The sequence below is a fragment of the Xyrauchen texanus genome, chromosome 32, assembly GCF_025860055.1.
Source record: "Xyrauchen texanus isolate HMW12.3.18 chromosome 32, RBS_HiC_50CHRs, whole genome shotgun sequence".
Classification (NCBI taxonomy): Eukaryota; Metazoa; Chordata; class Actinopteri; order Cypriniformes; family Catostomidae; genus Xyrauchen; species Xyrauchen texanus.
The window spans coordinates 5,095,142-5,101,519 of NC_068307.1; positions in this window are offsets into that span (position 1 = coordinate 5,095,142).

Below are 6,378 nucleotides of genomic sequence, written 5' to 3' on the forward strand. Positions count from 1 at the left end.
GGGGTAACCTCCTTGTGGTTGCTATAATGTGGTTCTCACTCTTGGTGGGGCATGTGGCGAGTTGTGCGTGGATGCCGCAGAGAATAGCGTGAAGCCTCCACATGCTCCAAGTCTTCACGGTAACACGCTCAACAAGCCACGTGATAAGATATGTGGATTGACGGTCTCAATCCACATATCAGTTTTGTCACTATGCCACTATGAGGACTTACAGTGCATTGGGAATTCCAAATTGGGGAGAAAATGGAAAAAAATATGAAGAATAAATTTTTTTGGGTGAACTATCCCTTTAACACACACACACACACACACACACACACACACACACACACACACACACACACACACACACACACACACACACACACACACACACACACACACACACACACACACACACACACACACACACAATTCTGGTAATTCTCTCAGCTTGACCTTCATATAACAAATCAATATCAAACCAAAACCCGGAGTTCTTCCAAAAGCGAGGCACACACACCAAAACAATCCTCTATTGTATTTTCTTTAGCACACGTCAGTGTCAAAGTTAATTAGGGAAGTTAATGGAAGGAAAGGGCACGTCTCTATTCATTTAGCTCTGATTTGGCAGTGCGGTCAATCATTGCTATTTAGTAAAGGACAGCAGGAAGGAGCTAGACAGGTTCAGACACTCGGTCACACAGCTTCTTCAACAGCTCAGACAGGTAAATAGGAAAAAAGACTTCGGTCACAACACACTGAAACCTAGGAAACTGCATGGTGAAGTGTGCAAGTGAAAAGGCGCATAATAGGGTCATACTCCGTCGGCAATCTAATGTGAACGAGTTGTGACCTAGAGTAATTTAAATCACTCAGTGTATAGTGCACTCCTTTTGAATAAAGGCTGACCGTAGGCTTCAAATGATCTTTGGGGATGAAAGAATTTGTTCACTACTGTTGAACATAGTGATCTATGCACATATACTGCAATGGTCAAATAATTCTGTTTGTAGTGTAGTTACAACATACTAGCAGGGGCTAACTGGGCTAAGCTAACCCGCAGAACCCATTGGCAACACCAATGCAATGCAATGCATGCAATTTTTACATAGTGATAGTGAATTTATTTGAATGGAAACTAGGTAATGTTTTACATTACTTTTGTGAGACATTTACTGTAAACAAATTTCAGATATACATGTGAATCTAACCCTTGAATTAGCAGTTGCCAGCACAATGCTCTACCAGCAACAAAAAATATATAAATGTTAACATCCCCAGAGCTCTTTAACTCCGATAGATAGATCGTTCAATGTGCTGCTGGTGTATACTGTCACAACCAGTGTTGGGTAACTTTACTTTAAAAGTAACTCGTTAGAATATTGCATCAATCCTTAAAAAAAGTAACTTAATGAATTAAAAAGTTGCTTATTATGGAAAGTAAAGCATTACGTTACTTTTGCATTTCTTTTTTTCTCACCACCACTCTCTCTTCTGCTATGCAAGTAAGTCATGCGTTGTATACAAGCGACATTACAGGTCATGTTAGCTACTGTACAACACTCTTGTCAAACAACATACTAAACAAGTCTGCAATCAGTAGTTCTTCATATCATATTTATAATAAAGGCTCAGTAACAGGAATATGCATGATTTGTTTTCCCATCGACATGGCAGCCAATATGAATAATGAAAAATAACCACTGTCTTCCCAAATGCAGCAAAGTCCAACATCTGAACCTGCCTCATGTCTGTCATCATATGCGGTGCCCATCGACAATGCCAGAGTCAACTTGAGATGTTCTTCAGAAGTCAGGATAAAATTCAGTGGAGAATGCCAAACTAACATGTTCAAGGAATAAGTCTGATGAATTAATTCATATTTTTCATTTAAGTCATCTCGCTTTGAGTTGATCCACGGTGTGTACTGCGGACAGCCTACTGCAGACATGCATGTTGATACAGCTTGAATGGGATAATTTTTAAAGCTATCAAAATGTCATAAAAACGGTATGTTTCACAAATCACAAGAAATGAAAACATTTTGTATGCGTACAAAAACCAAGTAGTACATTGCTCGCAGCCACTGATCCAGAGTCAGCTTTTCTCATCCCATTCTCCCATTCACAGGGAGCTGAAATTAAGCTTTAAAACAAAGAAATTCAGATGCACCAAAAAAAATCAGCTCTCATTCCACGTTGTATGTATCTGTATAATCATGCCGTGGCCACGGGAAGACTTCTCTGGACTTATACCTGTGATATATTATACCATGAAAATGTGCGTTTAGCAATATTTCACAGTTTTTTAAACATAAATCTCAAGGTGGGCTAAAAGAAGACTTGTTGTACTCTGCCAATCACTGAGAAGCATGGCTCTCTAGAACTACAATACCCATCATGCACTACGTCTCCTCCCCGAAGTTTGCACACTTTTACTCCTGATTTATCACAATACGGGGAAAGGAGAGCTGTATTGGAGTTACATATTTAAAAAGTAACTCCGATATTATTGTCTAAAATAAAAAAATATTGTGTTACTTTACACGTTACTCAAAAAGTAATCTGATTACATAACCCACGTTACTTATAAAGTGTTACCCCCAACACTGGTCCAACATTCAGTGGCTTTCTTATCTATAAATACCTCTCCTGTGCCCTTCTTGTAAAACTGATAGGATGAAACACTGCAGACCTTGCAATAAAAGGAAAGTGTGATATATCTAGAACATCTCTCATGTCTTCCATAACGGTGCTTGTTCCCAAAGGGAAAGTTCTCTTTTGAAGTTATATAGTTAACTTTGCATGTGTAAAAAAGTCTCCACCCGTCCCACATCCCCACAGACCGGACCAAGAACGGAAGCCTTGAAAGGATCCCTCAAATTATCCTTCGAATGAGGCCATATTAACATAAAACTGCACAATTAATAGGATGCACATGGAAAAAATGTAGGGGGCAGGCGTGGCTGTGACAGAGGACTGCAATTATGACTTTCCATTTCCTGAGAATAAATAGCATAATTTATAGAGGACAACCAAACTAATGTTTATTTATGACAGGCCATTTAAAAAAGGAATGTATTTGTGGCATGATTTTTCAGAAATATTCCAGTTATTAGGAGGACTATGACAGAATGGGAACTACATATTTCTGTTTCACATTATTCACATTATTCACATTATCCAACCAGCTTCAAAAGAAACGTATGTTTTTCCTGCTTCTCTCACTTGTCAACACTTGTCTAAATGTCATTATGTCTTTTTCAGTTCCTGAAGTCCTTAGAAATGGACAATTATTACCCTTTATTATAGGGTAATATTGTGGTCCATATTGTGGTCTTTGTTTTTTTTTTTTTTTTTTTTTTTTTAGCATTGACATATGAGCTTTTCAGGTCAAGTACAGAAGTTGCTCTACAAATATCAGAGAAAGAGGTTGTAAAATTTAAACATGGTCTATTTTATCCGTCCTATTAGTTTACATTTCCATGATAAGTAGTATATTTCAAAGTCAAAACTTTCGCAACTTATTTATGATTCTGGTTGAGAGAGCAGAGCTGCACATCTGGTGACATTTTGCCTACACTAACACATACAGTGCACGGCTGCATGCACAGAAAGCAAGCTGTCGGGCAAGAGAGAGAGAGATTTTTTTATTTAAAAGACTGCACACTTAGGGTGCTTCTCAAACGGAAGGCTGCAGCCTAGTAAGGCTGTGTCCTTCCTAGACAAGTCCTTCTGAGGCTGTAGGCTAGACTCCTCAGCACTCAATGCTAGAATGAGACTAGTAAGTGTGCATGGTGAACCATAAGCTTAGAACCATGTGATTTTACTTTGTTCAGAAAACCCATATACTTCAGAAAACAAGAATTATTTCCTAATAACTTCAAAATATTTTATTCACAAAGCTAGAGTCACTCAAAAAGCTTTTATATGATACACTTGGCAACCACTGATCTTAGAATTTATATTTAGACCCTATCATATATGAAAAAAAAAACAGAACTCTATACTTGTAAAAACAATAAAAGATTTTTAGCTTTTCAAATGCATGTAATTGCACTTTTATTAATTTAATTTTGTATATTCTAATTAGGGCTGTCGATTTAACGTGTTAATTCAGTGCGATTCATTTTATAAAAAATAATGTGTTAAAAAAAATTACACAATTATTCGCATGCCCCCGGACCGTAATATGGAGGATTCCTGAGAAATGCAAGCTTGTAGTACCACCTGTTTACTCCAGAGGGCAGTAAGTGAAACTTCAGCTGTGTGGCAACGTGCAGTTTATACAGTGAAGAAAAAAACGTTACGTTCTTGCGTTCAAAACTCTTGATGGAGCGCAAATTCGAACTAAGGGATCTCAAGATGTGTTCTAAATATTAAACTATATTTAACTTGACACAGTGACCTAAAAATGTTATGTTTATGAAGCAACGCACCCGAGACACTACACAAGCATGTCTGACGCAGGTGTACATTGACGGGTCCTTAAACAAGCCCTCATAATAAATCTCAAACTGATTGACAAATTGACTTGTGAAATGGATTGCTGTGAACTGTGTGCCAATGATTGACTTATGATCAATAATATGGTAGTAAACAATACATTGTATCCTAAAGCCGCTTTTTGTATCGTCTTATCAATGATTAACTATTCTTATATATCAACATTTTCGGAGATTGAAGGTAAAGTTTAGTTGTAATTTCAGAGGCTTATGTATAAATCTTGTATGTTTATTTTTTTCATTAAAATGAATTGTTAGAAAGGATTAAATCAAGATTTACACTAACGAAAATGTTAACATAACAATGAACACAGGATATTTTTTAAATCCCAGCCAGACACTTTTTTCGGGTTCAAAAAAAAAGGACATGTCTGGGAAAAAAAGGACATATGGTCACCTTTATAATGTTTTTTGAAGGGATGCATGATATATTGGTGGCTGATATTATTGGCCGATAAACGGTAAAATCAAAATATTATTAAATCGCACAGATAATGGAATTACCACTGGTATTTGCACAGACAATTTATTACTATTTATTTATTGTGTCTGAGAATCTTTGACTGCCTGCTGCTTCTTTTATTCAGGCAGAGACTCGGGCAGCCCCAATCGACAGTGCGCGTGTGCACACACACAGAGTGTCTGTGTTAGTGAGAGGCACGTGAGCCAAGCTCATGTCGCTCTGTGTGGATTATTTTAACATCTCTGCACCTTTTTATGTTGATTTGTGGCTGGTTTTAATTTGGGATCATCTGCTGTAAGTAACAAGTCTTTTTAAAGACTTGCAGCACAAGTCTTTAAAAAGAAACCTACCGCCGGTAGATGTTAGATTTCGCCAAGCCAGGTATTATTTATTAATTTTTTATGCCAAAATAATTATTTATTGTTATTTAAGTGTCCCAAGGGCAAGCATACAGTACTTTCTCATTTATCTTCTCCCTGCAATACAAATGTATAATAAATTATATTTACATATTTCAGCATGTTCACATACTTTGAGCTCATTTTTAATGCTACAATAATTTTATAAATACTTCTGAATCCACAAATTACATTGCTTTTGTAATGTATAATTAGCATTTTGGCTGTGTAGTCCCAGAATGACACAGACACCAATGCAGAGCTATACAGTGCATTCAGAAAGTATTCAGACCCCTTACGCTAAAATTATTTATTATATTTTATCATCAATCTACTCTCAATACCCCATAATGACAAAGCAAAAACCTGATATTTGATAAATGCAATTTTATTAAAAAGAAAAAACTGAAATATCACATTCACGTAAGTATTCAGACCCTTTGCTATGATTCTTAAAATTTAGCTCAGGTGCATCCCATTTCTCTGGATCATCTTTGAGATGTTTCTACACTTTTATTGGAGTCCATCTGTGGCAAATTCAATTGATTGGGCATGATTTGGAAAGGCACACACCTGTCTATATATGGTCTCACAGCTAAAAATGCACATCAGAGCAAAAACCAAGACATGAGGTCAAAAGGAACTGCCTGTACAGCTCAGAGACAGGATTGTCTCGAGGCACAAATCAGGGGAAGGCTACAATAAAACAACTGGCTGAATTATAGGTTCTCCCAAGAGCACAGTGACCTCCAAAATTCTTAAATGGAAGAAGTTTGGAACAACCAAGACTCTTCCTAAAGCTGGCCGGCCTGGCCAAACTGATCAATTGAGGAAAAGGGCCTTTGTAAGACAGGTGACCAAGAACCTGATGGCCACTCTGGTTGAGCTCCAGAGATCATGTGTGGAGATGGGAGAAACTTGCAGAAGGACAACCATCACTGCAACACTCCACTGATCTGGGCTTTATGGCAGAGTGGCCAGACGGAAGCCTCTCCTCAGTGCATGACACATAAAAAAAGCACCTAAAAGGA